The sequence below is a fragment of the Chenopodium album genome, chromosome 14, assembly GCF_948465745.1.
Source record: "Chenopodium album chromosome 14, dcCheAlbu1.1, whole genome shotgun sequence".
NCBI classification, from domain to species: Eukaryota; Viridiplantae; Streptophyta; class Magnoliopsida; order Caryophyllales; family Amaranthaceae; genus Chenopodium; species Chenopodium album.
Genome location: NC_137847.1, coordinates 49,980,626 through 50,004,480, shown reverse-complemented (window position 1 = coordinate 50,004,480; position 23,855 = coordinate 49,980,626). Strand labels below are relative to the sequence as shown.

The 23,855-nt window shown below is 37.8% G+C and overlaps 1 non-coding gene across 1 annotated transcript; it reads left to right on the top strand.

Moving 5' to 3' along the window:
• The first annotated feature begins 17,659 nt into the window (after positions 1–17,659).
• Positions 17,660–17,766, top strand: LOC145580542 (small nucleolar RNA R71). Its single transcript, XR_014099561.1, has one exon. It is a non-coding gene; the product is annotated as a small nucleolar RNA R71 (small nucleolar RNA).
• The last annotated feature ends 6,089 nt before the right edge of the window (positions 17,767–23,855 follow it).

Genomic DNA, 23,855 nt, shown 5'->3' with positions numbered 1-23,855 from the left:
AAATGGATGCATGCAGCCTCCAGTTACAATGTATGTCTGAGCATCTTGCTGCATATCTCTTGGTACTAGCATAATCAACAACAATAGCAAACCCACACTGTATACAATAATCCCTAACAACATCTCTGAGATGTTGTTTGTCAACAAAAAGCTGCCATTCCTTCAACACTATTTTGCCAAACCCCTCATCCTTGTAGACTTCCCCATTGTTATATAGCTTACTCAAATAGTAATCATGCTCATCCTCACATTCAAATTCTGCTTCCTCAAATGGATCAAAGGAATCCTCTACCTTAGTCCCATATTCATCTTCACCATCCTCATCACTTATACTGTCACTCTTATCACCCTCACCATCATCATCAGACTCACCCTCACCCTCACCCTCATCTGCAGTATACCCATAATCATCAATGTCATCATCCTGTGCTTCATACACTGTCAAAGTAGTATCAGCAGTGTCATCACCTAAACTAACTTCTGTGATGACATTCTCACTCTCAGACCTTGGTACTCCCTCACCCAATTGACTGGCAGTGTTGACAGCACTCTCACCACCACTAGTACTAGTACTAATCACAATACCCTTTCTTCTAGCACTAGTTCTAGGCACCCTCCTATGAAAATAAGTTGATACCCTTGAAGACTTAGAAGATTCATTCACCCCTGAGTTGTTACTGACACCAAATGCTCCTACATTTTGCAAAGGAGGTACAATGTGTTGGGAAGATGGGTGAGTTTGTGTGTCTTGTATAGTCAACTCTTCAGGTACAATGTACTGAGGTTCTGGTTCTTGGGTGTTAACTGGTTGCTCAGTTTGTTCACCTTCCCAAGGGGTTGGGGAAATATTGAACCAATAATCTAGGGAATTCCCTCTCCCTCTTCCCCTCCCTCTCCCTCTCCCTCTCACACTGCCCCTCCCCCTCACAGTATTCCTCCCCCTCCCTCTCACACTATTCCTCCCTCTCCCTCTACCCCTTCCCCTCCCCCTAGCTCTACCTGCACCCACACCCTCTTCTGCCAATCTCTGCTCCAATTCAACCCATGTTTCCTCTGGATCATAATTAAGCACTTCAGGTTCCACCTGAACTGGTTGCTTGCCCAATGCACTCACATGCTTATCAAACTCTGCCTTACTTACAACTTCTGCTTCTACATTTACTTCCACCTCTCTATTCTTTCTCTTCCTAGGTGTAAGTTTCTTTTGAGGTTCAATTACTATAGGCTTGGCTACTACAGGTGGCACTATTTGCTCCCCAACCTCAGCTGCATCCATTTGATGCTTTCCTTTAACTAAAGACCTAGCAGCAGCTACTACTTTACTGTCTTTTGCTCCACACCCTACCCATATGTAAATCTCTTTTTTTTTCTGGCAAATTTGTAAACATTTTCATCACATCATTATCATTTAGATGTGAAACATGCTTCATCTTGTACACATATTGGAATGTGGGGTGACTAGGGGTTTCAACATTGTTTGCCTTTGCCTTCTCCCAATACTCTACAATTAGGTCTATTAGATTAACCTTATCAACATCCTCAACCAAAATAATCACATCAATTCCATTGTATTGAAACCTTAACACTATATTATCACCCATTCTGCATCAATCACAAAGACAAAAAACAACAACAGTATAAGATACATACAGGATAACAATCGAACAACCCAACACATTTGACAACAACAGCATACAATTCACACATATAAACCATGAAAATACGTCTTTCACTTCAAACAACATCGATTTCACATATAACATGTACGCTAAACAAGGTTGCAGTCAACATCCATTTCAAACATCAAAAACAGGGGCATACTACAAATGAAAGCATAAAAATACATACCTCACTTCGATTCACGCTCTATTTGATAAAATTGCAGCAAAGATCGCACTTTTACTCCACCACGATGGTTAACAAGCAAAATTATCTCCCTACACTTGCGCAATTTGTTCGCACTTGATTTCCCCCAATTACCTTCAGATTCCCCTAAAATTCGCTCCAATAATTTCTCTAACCTCCAAATAATTTTGCTATAATACGAATTTTGTAACCCTAGAAATTTGTTTGTGTAATTTCGCAGACTTTGATGAAATGGGAAGACGATGATGAAATGAGGGAGACGACGATGAAATGAAGGAGAAGAAGGGATCAGTCTTCTTTGATTAGACACAGTTGGTTGAGGGAAGTAAATAAGGGCAAATTAGGAAGTCCAGGTTTTTTTTTTTTTAAAAAAAAAGGTTTTAAGTGTTAACCATGGTTAAATAATCAGATTATATTTTAATTAAGGTTACCAATGACTTAGTCATTCTAATTAAGGTTCACCAAAGATAATTAAATTTAAGATTGTTCACCACTTGTAATTTAAATAAGTTGGAGTTCACCAATGAGAATTTCCCTTTTTTTTTTTTGGGAAAATTAGCCTCAATGACACGAAACTTTTAACAAGATACATATATTAGCATGAACTTTGACTGATATCTATAAGGACTATAACAACATAAACCTTTTCTTCAGGTGCATAAAAATATCATAAATGAAACTCGGTACCAGAGATTTTGTTGAAGTTAGTATACCCCCTCCGTGTTTTAACAAGTGTTATACTTCTTTTTTTTTTTTTTTTTGGCAAAGAGCTACATTAAAATATTATATCTCTTTCCTCTCATGGTCCCCACTCAAACCCACTACTACTTTTTTTTATTATATCTTTCCTCTCACATTCATTACTTTTCAATAAACTATTATCCCCACTATCTTTCTTTTACAATTTTTTAATACTTTAACTACCCCACTTACATCTTATTTTATTTAAGTCAATTAAATTGCCTAAAACTATGTGTCAGTTGATAGGCCGTCGTTGAGCCTACCAAAGATAAAGTCCTATCTTGGTCTCACTAGCTAATAGCAAGGGTAAGAAAGGGTCGAACCCAAGAGAGGCGTTGAATCAACCACCGAGATACTACCACATAAATAAGCTAAATGAAGTCGAGATTGGTTTGGTTTTATGTAACAAGTGCTAGTTCAAGTCAACTAAAGTTAGGGGGATATTAACAATATTTAGAGAGTTCTAGGGCTTGGGATATACCACTCAATTTCGTCACAAATCACAATTAGCAAGTAGCAAACAATGGTAATTTGAGGGGATAATATAGGGGAAGTCATCTAAAGCACCCAACTACTCTCTCAAGCTAGAGGGATTACTCGAATTATGAATACAACCTACTCTCGTGGTTACAAAGCATAGAACAAGTATTAAAGCATAATCACGATGACAAAAACATTCCCTTGACTGGAAATTCCTATTCTCATGGCATTTCAAGTCAATTAAGCATAAGGGAGCTAACTCAAGTTCATCTCTCGATCCTTCGTTGAGAAAGCTTAGATAATAGTTCTAGCAATGGCCATATACAAGAACTAAGCAATTAAACCACTTAAGCTCAACTAATTAACACCCAACAATTACCAAATTAACACATGCAACAAGTAATTAGTGACTACATTGAGGGTTTTACCCAAACCCTAGAAAATTAGACTACTCACAATCCATGGAGATTAAAGCAATTAAGGATTTCAAGTAACTCATGAACAAGAATTAACTAAAGATTAAGCTAAATAACAATCTAAGCATACAAGAATTAAGCAAGATAATTAACAATCAAAGCAATTAAAATGGAAGAGAAGAGTGAGAAAATGTTACTAGAAGCTTTAACTTGAATATCAATGGTGGAACTTGTCTTCTACAATGATTGAGAATGAAATTTCCAAGCTAATAATTATAATCTAACTAATGATTGAGAATATTTGTGTTTCTACAATTGCAAACCAAGAGGAAGCACTAAAAACTTGGCTGCCGTACAAATGAGCTCCCTTGGTTATTTATAAAGACCCCCAAATAAAAAGGACGGAGAAAACAAGAGTCGGGCACGGCTACAGGTCAGCACGGACGTGCTGAGGTTGGCACGGATGTGCAGCTATACCTGCACGGCCGTGCTGAGGTTGGCACGGGCGTGCACCTGGGAGGCAGAAGATACTGTTTTAGTCAGGGCATCCTGCACGGACGTGCCAAATATGGCACGGACGTGCAGGCCTTGAAAGCAGTAGGCAGTAGCTTCTGGTCGTGCTGGATCACTTCTGCACGGACGTGCCATACTTTGCACGTTCGTGCAGACTCTCTAAGGCCTTTACCTTCACTTTTCTTCGGTTTTGCTCCATTGTTTCGGCTTCTAACCTCGTTTTATCACCCAAATGCCTCAAATGGTCGTCTTTGAACCTAAAAACCCAACAAAAACACTAACAACCCGTGAAGCAAGGGATACACAAAAGTTGAACAAAAATAGAGTAAAAGTGAACCAAAATGCCAATATACCAAGTAAACAAGGTTCAAAATCACTCTAAAATCGTATCAAATATTAAGTTATCAAATCCCCCCCAAGTTAAGCTTTTGCTAGTCCTCGAGCAAAACAAACATGTCAAATCGAGAAGGAAGATTACTTGCTAATGATCAAACCAAGAAAAGATACTTAAAGAGGAAACACAAACACAAATCCGCATGGCAAGAACCATAAACACTTTTAGCACAAGTGAAAAGCAATTTAAACCCCTAAGTCGCCTAAGAGGACGAGTTTTTATCTCATGAGGGTTTCCCTTGAGCTTAACCCACAACTCACACAAACCATGCCAAAATTATCATAACACATCATCATCATCAAGGTGATCAATACACACCAAAACCAATGTTTTTATTGCCCAAGTCAACTCATCGGGATATAAATCACAAGCGAGACAAGTGAGCGACTTTCAAGAATTACCGATCATACAAATGTGCACATGAGTTGGGGGTAGAGAGGAGAATTAAGCAAGGTTGCACTAGGATACTTCCTTATACCTTTTACTAGTTCATTAGAGCACGTCTAGATATTCCAAAGTTGCAAAAAGCCCTCTTTCGGTTATAAAATCTCAAAATGCAAGTCCACCTCCCAAAATGCACTCCCAAGCCCTTTCAACTACGCTCTAATTGGGAAATTTACACAAGAAACATCTTAATAGATAGTGTGTGGGGGGCACCCACAAATTGACCTTTAGAGAAGAAAAAGTGAAAACTTTGAGAAATTTGGAAGAGCTTTTGATCTCCTTTTCTTTTTCTATTTTTTTTTTTTTACATTCATTGCCCTCGCCTCTTTTAACTGTGAGCGGCTCTTTCTTTTTTTCGATACATGTGGCTTATTATGCCACTTATTACACAAGATACAAATAGAAACAATTCCCTAATAGAGTTTCATTTAGGGGGAGGAGGGGAGGAACATCAAGGGCACAAGGGACCGCAATTCGATTCAAACATATCCTACTTTGGGCAAATTTGACAATATCCTATACTAGACGTGCAATTGAGCATTCATCGGTTTTCATTTCATATACTCTAATGCAATCAAGATTAATAAGCCTCTAAATGACCCCAACTCTTGCACACACCCTTCTAAAAGAACTTTTACTCATCACTCAAGAGTCAAGCAAGCAAATCATATAAGCATCGTCATTTGAGTCTCATCCAAGAAGTTAAGAAAACTAAGCTAATCATAAATAAAAAAAGAAAAAAAAATTGAAGCACAACTATACATCTAAATAAATAAAGAGAGAAGAGAAGAGAAGTATTCACATATTAAGATATTTGGATTTAGGGTGTTGGATTTCAAAGGGAGCAAATTTGGATGTTTAGGGGTTTTGGATGCTAGGGGAGGGAACAAACAACATGCAAAGTTTATACTAACAAGAACATACAAGAACCAACATATGAACCGAAGAGAAAGACTCCCCCCAAGCTATCATAAACATTGTCCCCAATGTTAAAACAATTAAAGCACAAGAAGGGGAAAAAAGAGAACTAACTCATTGGCTCGGGCCTCCTTGGGAGCTTGAGCCCCCGGGGTACCAATGTCGGTAGACGTTCCGGAATTCACCCAATTCCGATCGAAGATCCTCAAAGCTTGTCCTCATATTGTCGTAGGAGGATCTCATGTCTTTGTGAGACTTTCTCATAGTCTCGAACTCGGTGGACATGCGGTTGAACCCGGCATTCATCATTTGCATTTGTTGCTCGAAGGAAAGGGGTGGGTTGCCCTCACCCATGCCTTGACCTTGGTACCCTTCTTGGTACCCTTGTTGGTGCTCATATTGTTGTTGTTGTTGGAATTGTTGTTGTTGCGGTTGTTCTTGCTCTTGCTCATGCTCTTCTTCATCATCACCGGGAATCCAAGGGTGGTCCCTCTCGAAGACCCAGTTGCTCTCGTCGTAGATGAAGGTCCGCTCCGGATCGGGGAGGTAGGCATAGGGGCGGCCACTCACGTGCCACAAGTAAGGATGCGGCCCTTCCACGTCCGCAACCCATCTCATGGCCCTAAGCGACTGCATGCCTAGCTGCGTCGGCCCTGAGCAAACCTGCTCATCTGCAAAATCAAGGTTAAGAGCAGAAGCAATAATAGTGATCATGCCACCTATGGTGATGTTGCCGGACCCAGTGGCAACATCCTCTAGGTGATCGACAAACCAGGCCCCTACATCTAGGGTCGTACTACCCTTGCTCAATTGCCATAGGAAGTGAAGCTCCCTAGTGGACACTACACCCGAACTATCACCTCTAGCGAACGTCGTGTTCGCTATGGTGCGCTGTGATATCCTAAAGGCGGGGTGGATTATGGCCGTAGCTTTATCAGTCCTAGGGTTGTAGTCGAAAAGGCCGGTGATCTTCCTCCAAAACTCACCCGCACAATAGTTACGGGGGGGCCTATCCTTTGGTCCTATGGTGCCGTTGATTGGCCACCCAAAGGCTTGGTTCACCCTCTTTATGTTCAAGCTGTGTTAGGTGTTCATGAGCTGGAAGGTAAGGCGGCGGGGGGAACTGTTGTTGTCTCGTTGCACTTGAAGGGTGGAGAGGAATTCAAGTGTCAACCTTTTGTAGGTCGAGGCGCTTAAATCTAGCAAATTTCCTAAGCCACAACCCTCGAAAAGCATCCTAACATCGTCCCCTACCCCTAAAGCCTCGGCAACACTCTCGTCTAGGGGTGTTAACGAGCCGAGCTGAGACCGAACATCTCTAGGCTCGGCTCGAGCTCGACAATGTTGAACTCAGGCTCGGCTCGAGCTCGAAGCTCGTCAAACCTGAGATATTGAGCTCGGCTCGAGCTCGAAACACTTATACAAGGGCTTGGCTCGAGCTCGAGCTCGGCTTGGGCTCGGTCCGAGCTCGAGCCCAACTCAAGGCTCAGCTTGAGCTCGAATTTAGGATATGAGAATTAAAAGCCTTAATTAGTCTGAATTTTACCTTTTTACTCAAAATTTAACCTGTTTTAATTTAATTAACTTATTAGAATTAGACATACAATTATGAAGCACAAAATAATATTTTTAGCTATCAAAGTACAACAGTTGAATATAAATACTTATAGGTGGCGAAATTTGGTACAAACTACTACATAAATATTACAGAATTTATAAAGTTAATGGTTTAGCTTTCGATCAATAAATAATAGTAGCATGCAGTAGCGCCTCTTTGTTGCCAAATTTTGTTGGTCTTTCAATATTGATTCCCAAACACCTGCACAATATGTAAGAGATTAAGAGTAGTCAATAGCTCAATATATATTTTGAATAATATAGTATAAGGAGAAAAAGTTACAGAAAACTAACCTAAGGAATTGGAAGAGTGATTTCCTTTGGCTCATCTTCATCAACATTCTACATAGAAGAGTTTATAAAATTATAATAAAGTTATATATACAATTTACACATTATAAATAGAAAAGGAACATATAAAAGAAAAATAAATATTAGTATCTTACTTTGTTCTTTCTTTTTACTCCAAAAAGAGACCTACGCCAATCTCCGGTGCATATTAGCATTTGTACGGTTTCGGGAAGCAGTGAAGCTCGATAAGGATCAATAACCCGACTTCCAGCACTAAAAGTAGCCTCAGAAGCAACAGTTGTAATAGGAATAGCTAAAACATCCGTAGCCACTTTAGACAAAATGCGATATTTATTAGCTCTTTCTTTCCACCATTGCAAGACATCAAACTTAGTTGGGCTATTTCCTTCATCAATATAAGTTTCTTCCTCAAGATACAACTCTACTTCCGATTTCCTAGGTTGAGATGTTTGCCCACTTCTTACAACTTGTAAAATTCTAGACATCCCATGAAGACTTGGCCCCATGTTAGCATTTGAAGTACCATTTTCACATTCACCAAATTCCTCCATCAAAGGGGGATACATATTATAATACTCATCATACAACTCAAACAAAGTATCTCTAACTTTATGTATATTATCCCTAACTTTATCTGAAGGAAACATTGTAGGAAATGTAATTTCAACAACCTTCATTTTTACACGAGGGTCTAAAATCCCACCACTAGCCATGATCAAATTGCATTCACCCCAATACTTATCAAACCTTTCTTTCATATTTTTGACCATATCTTTAACAAACATATCAGGGGAATCATAACTTCTATCCAACATTTCTTTAATATAATATACCTCGGACAAAAATAAATTAGAAGTAGGATATTCTGAGCCCGAGATAATATTAGTAGTATCATAAAACACCTTTAGAATATCAAGCAATTTTTCAATTTTCAACCACTCATCGGCACTAGGACAATAAACATACTCATTATCCTCTAAAGCAAGTCTAGAAAATACCTCCTTAAATTTGATAGCACAAGCAAGCATATCATATGTTGAATTCCATCGGGTCTTGCATTCAAGAATTAGTTTCCTCTCTTTGAGATTAAATTGTTGGACAATCTCACAAAACTTTATTAATCTTGCCTCACTTCCATTAAGGTAATCCACAGAATCGTGAACATTCTTAATGATTGATTTGACTTGTTTGAGACCATGTTGCACCATGATGTTAAGAATATGTGCACAACAACGAACATGGAACAATTTTCCCCCACAAATCAATCTCTTAGTATGTGAGAAAGTGTCTCTCATGATTTGTATGCATGAATCATTTGCGGTGGCATTGTCAACCGATACCGTGAAGACCTAAGAAAAAAAAGTGTTAATTTTATCACTAATAACAAGTATATGGAATAAATATATTCAAATGTATAATCAACAACTTACTTCGTTTTCAATGTCCCACTCCTTTAAACACTTAAATATGCAATTTGCTATGTCTTTTCCCTTTCGAGGAGGAGGTATATGTACAAAGCTCAACACTCGCTTTTGTAATTTCCAATCACGATCAACATAATGACCCGTAAGAACCATGTACTCAATCCTTTGTGGTCTTGAACGCCATAAATCCGTGGTTAGAGAAATCCTATCCACATCTTTTAAGGTTTCTTTCAACTTCTTTTTATCAATCTCATAAGCTTTAAATGCATCATTTCTTATAGTATGACGTGATACACTTGTCCATTGTGGTATTCCCCTCTTTAACATCATATTGAACCCTACTTCTTCTACAACAGAAAATGGTTTCTCATGCATTATAATCCAATTTGCAATTCCTTCTCTCATACTCAACATATCAAGCTTACCATTATGCAAAGCACTAATAAACCCAGAATCAGGTGTACCCGCACTTGAATCAGATGGCACAAAGTTTAGTATAGATTGTTTTTTCAATAATTTTTTTTTGGTAAACAACTAGAAGCATGACGTATTAAATGACTTGTACAACCAGATTTGGGAAAACTAAGAATTCTTTTGCAATGCTTACATTTAGTTTTCCGTTTTCCACTTAAGAGAAAAGGTTCGTCAAAGTCCTTCTATACTTCAGATGTCCTTGCTCTCTTAGCAGGTTGGGATACATCTTCCTTATTTGTCTCTGATTGGTTGTTAATGGGTACCCCTTCTTCAACATTGTCCTCCTCCTCCAATTCATCATTGGGCATTTGCATTTCGTCACCGTGATTCACAAAAAATTCTTCCACAAGAGGTGTAGAAGAACAATTAGGAGTTGGTAATTGTGTAGAATTACATTCATCTGAGGAAAAATAATGCAACATAAAAAAAATTAGAGACAATGCACATTGGTATATTTATACAATTTCAATTACCAACCATTTTAACAATTAAATTCTCTAATTTAACATGCACCCACAAATTATGAAGAAAGATGAAACTCATTGCACGAGTACAAGACATTATTTAACAACAAATTTGTAATAAATTTAATAAGTACAACCAGAAACACAATAATTTGACCAAAAATTTAACAAATTTAAACAAAAATAAATTAATTTAAACTCATAGCCAAACAAACTCGTACAGGATATTAAACATAGATCAACGAATTTGATTTTGTTGTTTATAACCAAAATATGAAATCAAATCTTGCTTAATTACATAATCAATTTATCACTCATAACTAACTTAAATAATTTCATGAGACAATTGAACGAAAATCACCTGCCATTTTTTTGTCGGAGCTTCGGAGGACTAACGGACCAAAAGAGCGAGGCAAACAGGTGAAATCGGAGTTTGATCGGAAGACTACTCACCCGTCAGAGGATTGCTTAATTGGATCGGAGGAGTGAGGCAAACAGTGGAGTGAAGAACTAAGGGAGGCAATCAGGCAATAACGGCTAGGGTTGAAACTTGAAGGTAGTATATTGAGATGTGTATAATGGAGGGTAAATCTATAAATGAAAATGAGGCCCAAATGCCCAATATAAGAATTGGGAAATACGTATGCAAAAAAAGTCTAAATTGTTTTTTTTTTAATTTTATTTTATTTTTTTATTTTTTTAATTTTTTTTGTTTTTTTAATATATACAATAAAATGTTAATATTAAAAAAATATTCGAGCTTGTTCACGAGCTTTCGAGCCGAGCCATGGGTGGCTCAGGCTTGGCTTGTTAAGATGTCGAGCCGAACTCGAACTCGAGTCGAGCCCGCTCGAGCCGAGCTTTGACCGAGCCGAGCATCGAACAATTCACGAGAAGGATCAGCTCGTTAACACCCCTACTCTCGTCATAGAACTTTGTAGGTCGAACTCTCCTCCTACTTATTCTTATATAGTTGTTCAAAAATGTTGGGTCATTGAACACGATTCCCATAGTGTCCACTTGTGGTGGATCAACGGGAGGAGGAGGAAAGGGGTTGCGGTACCTAGCATCCGTGTTTCTAGGTCGATTTCTTCTAGACATGGTCGGTCTTAATGCAATGCAATCAAACAAACCAAGACAAAATAATCAACTCGCAACCACACAAAGAGACTAAGTCCACAAGTCGACCAACCAAAGCTCAAACAAGGCCAATGAACACAACACAATCAAGTCAAGTTCTAAGTCTCCCACCTAAAACAAGCAAATCACCAAGCAACAAAGACCACTTCAATAATGTATCTACAACAATTCTACATCGATTTCATGCAATATTATTAAACAAACCAACACAACAATCCACCTAAATAAGCATGTTCTTCCTTCATGAAAATCAATTTTTCAACCTCACTTACAAAAAATCCAATTCTCAAAACACACCAAAATCCATTCAAACTCAATAATGCTTTTCAATTATCAACTATCAATCACTCACAACCAATTCAAACAAACTTTCTCAAGCAATTTCATGCAAAAATTCAAGGAATTAAACATGAAATTAGTGAAATGGAGGAACGATTATACCGAGCTTATCGTGGGTGTAAAACCCGCAAATGAACCTTTCTAACCTTCCTTTTGCTTACTTAAACTTACTCCTTAAACCAATTGTCTTGAACTTTAACTCCAAAGAAAACCCCCAAATTGATTTTTCAAGGTAAGGGTTTGAGTATTTTGGGTGATTTTTGGGTTTGAATGTGGGAAAAGGAGTAGTAGATTGTGAAAATGTTGAAATGGAGTGAAGATTTTGGAGAAAATTGTTGAATTTGGGTGAGGATTTGGGTGAGAACGGAGAATTGAGTGGGTTTTGAAGGAGGAAGTAAGAGTTTTAGAGAGAGGAGGAGTGAGGATTGTGAGATAGAGAAATAAGAATGAGTGAATTTTTATTTTTTTTCGTTATAACCGTGCTGCTGCCAGCCATTTTCGGGGCGACACGGACGTGCAACAATTGGCACGGACGTGCAGCCTCAGACAGAAACGTGGGTAGGGTACTGACTTATTCGGCACGGACGTGCAATATGAGGATTTTGGAGAAAATTGTTGAATTTGGGTGAGGATTTGGGTGAGAATGGAGAATTGAGTAGGTTTTGAAGGAGGAAGTAAGAGTTTTAGAGAGAGGAGGAGTGAGGATTGTGAGATAGAGAAATAAGAATGAGTGAATTTTTTTTTTCCGTTATAACCGTGCTGCTGCTAGCCATTTTCGGGGCGGCACGGACGTGCAGCCTCAGACAGAAACGTGGGTAGGGTACTGACTTATTCGGCACTGACGTGCAATATGAGGCACGGACGTGCTTCGTTGCACGGACGTGCGTAATTTGGCACGGACGTGCAGCCTCAGACAGAAACTTAGATAACATATTGACTTGTTTAGCACGGACGTGCAGTACTTAGCACGAACGTGCTTAGCCACCTTGCACGGACGTGCTTAATTTGGCACGTCCGTGCCAATATGGAGAAATTTATATCAAAATTTCTGATTGCTTCTGACTGCCTCTGCACGGGCGTGCGATGCTCTGCACGTCCGTGCAGACCTGATGCTGCACGATCCTTCCCCTTTTTTTTTTTTTTTTTTTTTTGAATAATAGTAATAGTAAGGCATAATAATAATAAGATTATTATCATTACCATTATTATTATTATTATTATTATCTACTACTTCACTTCCACAAAAACCTTTTCTTACTTTTCTTTTCATCAACACCTACAAAAGACATTGAGAGAAAAGTTAGTAATAGTAAGAGTGATGGAAATTAAATAATAGTTTGTGAGAGAGAGAGAGAGAGTTGAGAAACTCAGGTTGCCTCCCGGAAGCGCTCTTTTAACGTCACTAGCTTGACGACATTGCGAGATCAATGAGAGTAGGGAACATCAAACTCATTAAGGTGAACAAACTTGGCTTCCTCATGCACAAAACCGTCAAAGTATGCCTTAAGCCTTTGGCCATTCACTTTGAACGGTTCACCATTGTCATTTGAGATTTCTATCGCTCCATATGGAAACACCTTCTTAACGGTGAAAGGTCCACTCCATCTTGACTTAAGCTTACCCGGAAACAACTTCAACCGGGAATTGAAAAGTAGGACCTTATCACCTTCCTTAAACTCCCTTTTGCTAATATGCTTGTCATGCCAAGCCTTGGTCTTTTCTTTGTAAATCCTTGCACTCTCATATGCATCCATTCTTAATTCTTCCAAGGCGTGGAGGTCAAGCAACCTCTTCTCACCGGCGCTTTGAAGGTCGAAATTCAATGTTTTGATAGCCCAATGAGCCCGATGCTCAAGTTCTACCGGCAAGTGGCATGACTTCGCATAAACAAGCTTGTATGGTGTGGTGCCAATAGGAGTTTTGAACGCGGTGCGATAGGCCCATAGAGTATCATCAAGCTTTGTAGACCAATCTTTTCTAGACCTATTCACCGTTTTCTCAAGGATCCTTTTTACCTCCCGGTTTGAAATTTCAGCTTGACCACTTGTTTGGGGGTGGTAAGCTAATGACACCTTGTGCCTCACACCATATTTCTCAAGGAGAGCTTGAAAGGATCGCTTTGCAAAGTGTGAACCTCCATCACTAATCACAACCCGGGGCACTCCAAACCTTGGAAAAATTACTCTTTTGAAGAGCTTGACCACAACCTTAGCATCATTAGTAGGAGATGCAACCGCTTCCACCCACTTTGATACGTAATCGACGGCCACTAGAATGAACTTGTTCCCAAAAGAGCTCGGGAAAGGCCCCATAAAATCGATGCCCCATACATCAAAAATTTCAAGTTCAAGGATGTTGTTCAAAGGCATTTCATTTCTTTTTGAAATATTACCGGTTCTTTGACACCGGTCACAAGCTTTCACCACACCCCACACATCTTTGAACATTGTTGGCCAAAAGAAACCGCATTGCAATATTTTCTCTAAGGTCTTGTTGGCACTCATATGTCCTCCACAAGGTGAGGAGTGACACATTGCGATAACATCTTCAATTTCATTATCCGGGATACACCTTCTAAAAAGGCCATCAACACCTTGTTTGAAGAGCAAGGGGTCATCTCAAAAGTATTGGCGAACATCATGAAGAAACTTCCTTTTTTGTTGATAGGAGAGGTCGGGAGGGAGAATAGAGCAAGACAAATAGTTTGCAATGTCCGCAAACCATGGTGCTGGTGCTTGGAGAATAGCAAATAGTTGATCATTCGGGAATGAATCGTCGATTGGCAAGTTAACAAGATCACCTACAAGGATAGGCAACCGTGAAAGATGATCGGCCACCACATTTTCGGCACCCTTCTTGTCCCTAATCTCAATGTCATAGTCTTGTAAGAGCAAGACCCACCGTATCAATCTTGGCTTTGGTTCCTTCTTGGACAAGAGGTACTTCAAGGCTGCATGGTCGGTGAAGACTATGACTTTAGATCCCAACAAGTATGACCTAAACTTCTCAATTGCATGAACAATGGCTAGAAACTCCTTTTCTGTGGTTGTGTAATTCCTTTGTGCATCATCCAAAGTTTTGCTAGTGTAGTAGATAGCATGGAGCTTCTTATCCTTCCTTTGTCCAAGAACGGACCCAATGGCAAAATCTGAAGCATCACACATAAGCTCAAAAGGAAGCTCCCAATTAGGGGGTTGAATGATAGGAGCCAAAATCAATGCCTCCTTCAACCTATCAAATGCTAGCAAACAATCATTAGTAAACACAAAAGGGGCATCCTTTACCAACAATTGAGTGAGCGGTTTTGCGATTTTTGAAAAATCCTTTATGAACCGGCGGTAAAAACCCGCGTGTCCAAGAAAGCTCCTTATCCCCTTCACATTTGCAGGGGGTGGGAGGCGCTCAATGACCTCAATTTTGGCACGATCTACTTCAATGCCCCTACTAGAAATTACATGACCAAGAACAATTCCTTCTTCTACCATGAAATGACATTTTTCCCAATTCAAAACCAAGTTCACCTCTTGACATCTTTTCAATACTTTAATCAAATTTGAAAGGCTAATGTCAAAAGATGAACCAAAAACAGAAAAGTCATCCATTAATACTTCAATTGATGATTCAAGCATGTCGGAAAAAATAGACATCATACACCTTTGAAATGTGGAAGGTGCATTACAAAGTCCAAATGGCATCCTTCGATAAGCAAAGGTGCCAAAATGGCATGTGAATGTAGTCTTCTCTTGATCCTCGGGTTGGATTGGGATTTGGAAGAATCCCGAATATCCGTCCAAGAAACAATAGTGACTATGTGATGCTAGTCTTTCCAATATTTGATCGATGAAGGGGAGTGGGAAGTGGTCTTTCCGGGTGGACTTCTTCAATTTTCGATAATCAATACACATCCTCCACCCGGTGACCGACCTCGTAGAAATGGTCTCACCCTTATCATTCTTGATGATGGTCATGCCTCCTTTTTTAGGCACAACTTGAACCGGGCTAACCCACTTACTATCGGAGATAGGGTAGATTATGCCCGCTTCAAGAAGTTTTAAAACTTCTTTTTTCACAACTTCCTTCATGTTTGGATTGAGCCTTCTTTGGTGCTCAATCGAGGAAGCATGATCATCATCAAGTAAAATCTTATGCATGCATATAGTAGGACTTATCCCCTTGATGTCATCAATTTTGTACCCAATGACACCTCTATACTCCCTTAAAACAACTAGGAGTTTCCCAAGAGAGGTATCATCAAGTTTAGCATTGACAATAACGGGATAATTCTCACTATCATCAAGAAAAGCATATTTAAGTAAAAGATCATACCCCCTCGTTTCTTCACCTTCCTCAACTAAGCCTCCTGTTAGGATAGCTTGTAAAGGATCTCCTTCAAACAAATTTTCTTGGAACTTCTCTAAGTCCCTTTCCAATGTATCAACTCTATGAACTTCATCATACAATGGCTTTTTCAATGTTTGTGGGAATAAAAATGATATTTTCTCATCTCCCACATTCAAGGTCAATCTTCCTTGCTTCATATCAATCACAACACCCGCGGTGTTCAAAAACGGTCTTCCCAAGATTAGGGGCACCGTAGTATCTTCTTCCATTTCCATTACCACAAAATCACATGGCACAAATACTCTTCCAACTTGAACCGGTACATCTTCAAGAATTCCCAAAGGTAGCCTAACCGTGCGGTCGGCCAATTGTAAGGACATTCTTGTTGGCTTCAAGTCTCCCACTTTTAAACTCTTAGCAATAGAATAGGGCATCAAACTCACACTTGCCCCAAGATCACATAAAGCATCCATAGCCTCTAAATCTCCAATCTTCACCGGTATTGCATAGCTACCGGGGTCACCAAGCTTTTGAGGGAGCTTGTTTTGAATGATTTCACTCACCTCCTTAGGAAGGGAGATGGTTGCACTCTCTTCAAGCCTACTCTTGTTGGATAAAAGATCCTTCAAAAATTTTGCATATGTAGGCATTTGTGACATAGCATGAAGAAAGGGGATATTCACTTGAAGTTCTCTCATGACTTCAAGAAAGTTTGAAAACTTTTCATTCAATTTCTTTTCAACAATCCTATGAGGGAATGGAATGGGAGGCTTGTATACTTTCATAGGGGGCTTTTCTACCTTTACCTCATCTCCCTCATTCTTACTTTGTGGCTCCTTTCTCTCAACATCAACTATCTCATTTTCAAACTCATCCTCATTTCTCACCACAACTCCCTCATCTCTCTTTTGTGGCTCCTCTTCACTCATAATCGGCCCTTCATAACCTCTCCCCGATCTCAAAGTAATGGCCTTAGCTTGCTCTTTTGGGTTCACAACCGTTGTGCTTGGGAAGTGACCACTAGGATTGGAAGATGAACTTCCAACTTGTTGCGCAATTTGAGCCAATTGATTCTCAATTATCTTGTTGTGTGCTTGAAGTTGTTAGATGTTCGCTTGCATATCCGCATTGCTTTTTTCTTGTTGTGTAATGAAGGTCTCAAGTGCGGCTTCAAGGCTAGATTTTTGAGGAGGTGGAGGAGCGGGTTGGTTATATTGTTGCCTTTGTTGGTTTTGGTCCCTTTGGTTAGGATGACGGTAAGGAGCTTGTTGGTTTTGTGGATGAGATTGGTTGTATTGGTTTTGAGGGGGGCCTTGATTTTGTTGTTTCCAACCCGTGTTTTGTTGGGGTTTCCAACCTTGATTGTAGGGTTGAGAGTATTGATCGTTTCTTTGCCCAATAGCCGCAGCTTGTTCTTGGTTAGTTGAGTTGCAATAGGAGGACAAGTGATCATTTCCTCCACAAGTTTCACAAGACATGACTTGTTGTGAAGAAGAGCTTGGAGATGTAAGGGTGGCTTGATCTAGCTTGTGAGCTAGCATGTCGAACTTTGATGCAATAAGGTCTATTGCACTAAGGTCGTGGATTCCGTCCTTCTTTGCTTGAGGTTGCCGTCTATCACTTCCATATGCATAGTGCTTTGCCACTTCTTCAATCATCTTGTATGCATCATCTACCGATAGCTTTTTAAGGCTACCACCGGCCTCGTTATCAAGGTTGGCCCTTTAAGTAGGAGTGAGACCATCATAAAAGCTTTGAACAATGATCCATGATGTGAAACCATGGTGTGGGAATTTTCTAGTGTAGTCCTTGAAACGCTCCCAAGCTTCACTTAAGGTTTCATCAATCTCTTGGTTGAAATTGGTGATTTTCCTTCTTAGTTCGGCGGTCTTTTCGGGTGGACAATACTTTCCAAGGAAAGCTCTAGTGACTTCATCTCATGTGGTCAATGATCCCTCTTCTACCGTTCTCAACCAATGTTTTGCTTTGTCACGGAGGGAGAATTGAAATATGTGCATACGGATGAACTCTTCCGTGATATTGTTTTGCTTGATGGTTGTGCACAATTCGAGAAAGTTGTCCAAATGAGCAAAAGGACACTCATGAGAACTCCCACCAAATTGATCACTTTGTATCATACGGATGAGTTGAGGTGAAAGCTCAAAATTATTTGCATTCGTAGTAGGGAGACGTATGCCACTCCGAAGTGTGAAGGCATTAGGGTGGTCATAATCTCGTAACAATGGTGGAGGAGGATTGTTATCACCCATGTTATCTTCTTCGTTGGTTGCAAAGATTTCCTCCGGATCGGAATCCGAATATACAATAGAGAACTCGGGTGTGCCTTGCAAAAGCCTCCTCACGTTTCTCAAAGTCCTATTTAACTCTGGATCAACAGGAATAAGCGGTGATTGCTTACTCTTCCGTGTCATGCAAGGTCAAACAAAGCTAAGAAAAACGTTAGCAATGACTATCATAAGTTGAAAACACAAATATATAAAAATAAATAAGAGAAATTATGATACAAATATACACACTTAGACTCATTCAACAATAATACATTCAATGTGACTTTGCCTCCCCGGCAACGGCGCCAAAATTTGATAGGTCGTCGTTGAGCCTACCAAAGATAAAGTCCTATCTTGGTCTCACTAGCTAATAGCAAGGGTAAGAAAGGGTCGAACCCAAGAGAGGCGTTGAATCAACCACCGAGATACTACCGCATAAATAAGCTAAATGAAGTCGAGATTGGTTTGGTTTTATGTAACAAGTGCTAGTTCAAGTCAACTAAAGTTAGGGGGAGATTAACAATATTTAGAAAGTTCTAGGGCTTGGGATATACCACTCAATTTCGTCACAAATCACAATTAGCAAGTAGAAAACAACGGTAATTTGAGGGGATAATATAGGGGAAGTCATCTAAAGCACCCAACTACTCTCTCAAGCTAGAGGGATTACTCGAATTATGAATACAACCTACTCTCGTGGTTACAAAGCATAGAACAAGTATTAAAGCATAATCACGATGACAAAAACATTCCCTTGACTGGAAATTCCTATTCTCATGGCATTTCAAGTCAATTAAGCATAAGGGAGCTAACTCAAGTTCATCTCTCGATCCTTCATTGAGAAAGCTTAGATAATAGTTCTAGCAATGGCCATATACAAGAACTAAGCAATTAAACCACTTAAGCTCAACTAATTAACACCTAACAATTACCAAATTAACACATGCAACAAGTAATTAGTGACAACATTGAGGGTTTTACCCAAACCCTAGAAAATTAGACTACTCACAATCCATGGAGATTAAAGCAATTAAGGATTTCAAGTAACTCATGAACAAGAATTAACTAAAGATTAAGCTAAATAACAATCTAAGCATACAAGAATTAAGCAAGATAATTAACAATCAAAGCAATTAAAATGGAAGAGAAGAGTGAGAAAATGTTACTAGAAGCTTTAACTTGAATATCAATGGTGGAACTTGTCTTCTACAATGATTGAGAATGAAATTTCCAAGCTAATAATTATAATCTAACTAATGATTGAGAATATTTGTGTTTCTACAATTGCAAACCAAGAGGAAGCACTAAAAACTTGGCTGCCGTACAAATGAGCTCCCTTGGTTATTTATAAAGACCCACAAATAAAAAGGACGGAGAAAACAAGAGTCGGGCATGGCTACAGGTCAGCACGGACGTGCTGAGGTTGGCACGGACGTGCAACTATACCTGCACGACCGTGCTGAGGTTGGCACGGGCGTGCACTTGGGAGGTAGAAGGTACTGTTTTAGTCAGGGCATCCTGCACGGACGTGCCAAATATGGCACGGACGTGCAGGCCTTGAAAGCAGTAGGCAGTAGCTTCTGGTCGTGCTGGATCACTTTTGCACGTCCGTGCAGACTCTCTAAGGCCTTTACCTTCACTTTTATTCGGTTTTGCTCCATTGTTTCGGCTTCTAACCTCGGTTTATCATCCAAATGCCTCAAATGGTCGTCTTTGAACCTAAAAACCCAACAAAAACACTAACAACCCGTGAAGCAAGGGATACACAAAAGTTGAACAAAAATAGAGTAAAAGTGAACCAAAATGCCAATATACCAAGTAAACAAGGTTTGAAATCACTCTAAAATCGTATCAAATAACAAGTTATCAGCAGTCAAACCGTAACACTTAAAAAAACACGGAGGGAGTACATAAAATTTTATTATTATAAAAAATCATCTTGGATTGTGTGCCTTGATTTACGTGCAGGTAAAATGATCAGAGAGTATGATGTCAAAGTTTGTAAAAGTTAATACAATATTAAAGATTTCATGTCTTCGACAAAATCTCCGATCCTAGGTTTCAGTTATGATATTTTGTGCATCCGGTAAAGAAGTTGGTGTTGTTACGAGTTTACGATTACTAGTCAAAGTACATGCTACTACATGCACCTTTTTTTTTGTTGAAAACAAGCTGCAAATTTCATTAAATAAGATCAATTTCCGCCAAGAATGTCAAGCATTGGGGAAAAGGACCGAGGGATACAAACTCATTACAACCTCTAGTTTCCCATCTCGCTACATTATGAGCTAGAGTATTGCCTGTTTCTGCCTCACATACATTCCACCCTGCTCGTTTAATATGCACCTTGTAAAAGATCGTATTGTTGAGGTCAATTTTGCCTATTTTTTAATTAATAACTATGTACTAAAAGCGAAATTAGGAATAACACATGTCATTTCTTAATTAAAAATTATCCCGCCCATTTTAGTTTCCATTTTTCCCTCGGAACTCTTAAATGAAATTATTTTATAATAATAAAAATATCTTCTTTCCATTTGAATTCTTAACTATAATAATTCTCCATATACATTAAACTAATATTACATATATTTTAACATATATCTAATATTTTATATTAGGTATATTTTTTTTAAAAAAATGAACATATATTAGGCAAATAATATTAAACTATACTACTTTAATGTGTACAACAATCAACTTTTTTTTTTCTTCCAATTTTGTTATTTCTCTATATAATGTTTAATTTAATTTAAAAATAAAATCATTTTGTTACCTTAAAATACTATATTTTCTACTCTTAAAAGTCATATCAATAATAATGCATTAATGCACCATATGCGAGTACTATCCTTATATTTTTATTTATCACAAACATTTAAAAAAATTGGATGTGTGATAAAATATTGTACATCCGCTATAAATAAAAGTTACCTTAAAATGATCAAAAGTTATCCTTTAATGAATTAAAGTTACCCAGTATATAAACAAAAGTTATTTATACTTTATTGATAAAAGTTACTAAAAAAGTGTAAAAGTTACCCTAAATTCAACAAAAGTTACCTCAATGTACAGTTGTACAGTAATAAAAGTTTTTATTTATTCAAATAAAACCTCATAGACCCTTAATTTTTTATATCAAATCTAAGTGCCAATAATTTGATATGGGTATAGGCATAAAATTCAAGTTTTATTTATTTTTGAATTAGGGCTGTTCACATTTACTGAGCTGAGCTGAACTGAACTAATTGGAGCTGAACTGAACTGAATAGAGCTGAAATGAATATTTTATGATAGAAGGAAATTAAGAGTTGAACTGAAGTGAATTGAACTGAACTGATTGGAGTTGAACTGAACTGAATTGAACTGATTGGAGCTGAACTGAACTGAAATTAAGCTGAAGTGAATAGACCCTTAGTAATACAAGGTATAATTTTTTTTTTAAAAAAAAATTCAACATATAACAACCCGTTAAGATAAAAGGTTCATCAATAAAACTCTAAACCTAGTTTATCTACAATATGGACAAACAAATAATGCATAATCTTGAAATCACATAACCTTTAAATTCTCAAAAAAAAAAAAAAAAAAAAAAAAAATCTCGCCTCTCCTCTTCTCTCCTCCTCTCTTCTAGGGTTTCTCTAAAATCTTGGCTGTTTAGATCGGAAATTAAACTATTTTCGACCCTTTTCCCTTAATTTTATTTAGTTTTACAATTTAGGTTTCAATAAATCTACACAAACAGTATAGATATTCGTCTGTCTCCCTATGATGGAGTCGTTAGTTTTTGTTAGTTTAGTTGTTTGTTTATGCTTAGGGTTTCTTTGTGTGTTAGAGTTTATAAAAAAAGTGATCATCTTTTGCCTTATTATCAGTTCTTTGGTAAAAATTTGTTCGGATTGCAACGGTTGTCAAGTTTTCAAATGCGTTGAAGCGAATCAGATGAAAATCATCCTTACGGCTACAACAAATCGTTGGACCGTCTCTCCGAAAAGGCTGTATATTCCAACAATGTGTGTGAGAGATGTACCACAGTGTAAGATTTTTTCAATGATCTAATACATGATCTGTGCACCCGGGTGTACCATGCTCATGGTAAAAAAAAAGGCCGAAAAAACATTTAGATGTTCGAAAAAGAACATGCAGGTTTTTGAATTAGAATATGTTCGTGTTTAACAATGAACATGCATTATTAAAGAACATAAACACATTACAAAAAGAACGTGATATAAACTTTATTAAAATTTTATAAAAAATTACACATTAACGGAAAAAATCTTTACCAAAGATATAATTTCCCCAAAAATAGTTTTCTCTCTCTCCAAAAATTCAACTTTCCACAATAATTTTAGTATTATCTCTCTAAAATATTTACAACTGAAAAATTCAAGATTTATTTTCAAATTAAATTTCAAATTTCAAAGTAACATAAGTTAAAAGAATATAAGTTATAATGTAAAGAACATATAATTCATACCCATGGAACACATTGATCAAACTCAAAGAACATACGATAATAAAAAAAAATGATATATGATAATAATAATAATAATAATAATAATAATAATAATAATAATAATAAAAAAGAATTTGTATGTCACTCATTAGCTCAAAGAACATATGAGCCAAATTCAATGAATATATTTTATATTATTGAAACCCAAAAAACATGTTTAATTGACACATGTTAAAGAATATAAGTATAAAAGAACATATTATCAAACATATATGGATATGTTCTTTGTCAAACATAAGTATGTTCTTTGTCAAATACGGTATGTTCTTTATTAAACAACCGTATGTTCTTTCCGCCTTTCGGGTGCACTACGTAATGACAATGGGTCTTGGACCCGATCCATATTTTAGGGTCTGGGTCCTTAAATTTTAGACCCGATGGGTCTGGATCGGGTCTAGGTCTAAGTTTAATGGGTCGGGTCTAGGTTCGGGTTCAAAAAATATAGACTCAGACCCGACCCTGATCCGACCCATGGACCCTTTTTAATTTTTTTTTTTAATTTTTTTTATAAGTAATAAATCAGATATAATATTATTAAAAAAAACCACTTAATTAGATATATTTTAATAATATACTACGTAATTAGAGGATGAGATGATAGACTTTAGAGAAAATCGGTACAGCCAAGAAATTTAGTTTTTAAGATTTTTTTTTTTTTCCATGCATTGTCTTTACTTTTTAATGAACAAATTATTTGTTTGTAAAAATTATAAACAAGTTTTTTTTAATGCATCTTTAATTATTTTCAAGTATTAGTATAGTTATAAATTTATAATATATATAAAAGATTATAAAATGAATAAAAATTATAGTTAAACCCATTTTAGACCCGAGACCTGCTAGATCTGATGGATCTGGGTCTAGGTCTGATTTTTTAGGACCCAGTGATGGGTCTGGGTCGGATTTGGATCTACCTCCAAAATTTCGGGTTTGGGTCTGGGTGGACCCTGATCCAGACCCGACCCGTTGCCATCCCTACCCGGGTATACTATCCTATTTTCATTATTGATGAAGTTCAACCATTATTACAAGTTTGTATAGTATCATGAACCATATGGTCATCCATTTGATTTTGACATTCCTAATTTTTATAGTTTTGAATTAAATACTACAGTAGTCCAGTAAGTTAGTAATATAGATTGTTTCATGATTCCTTTAATCATCACAA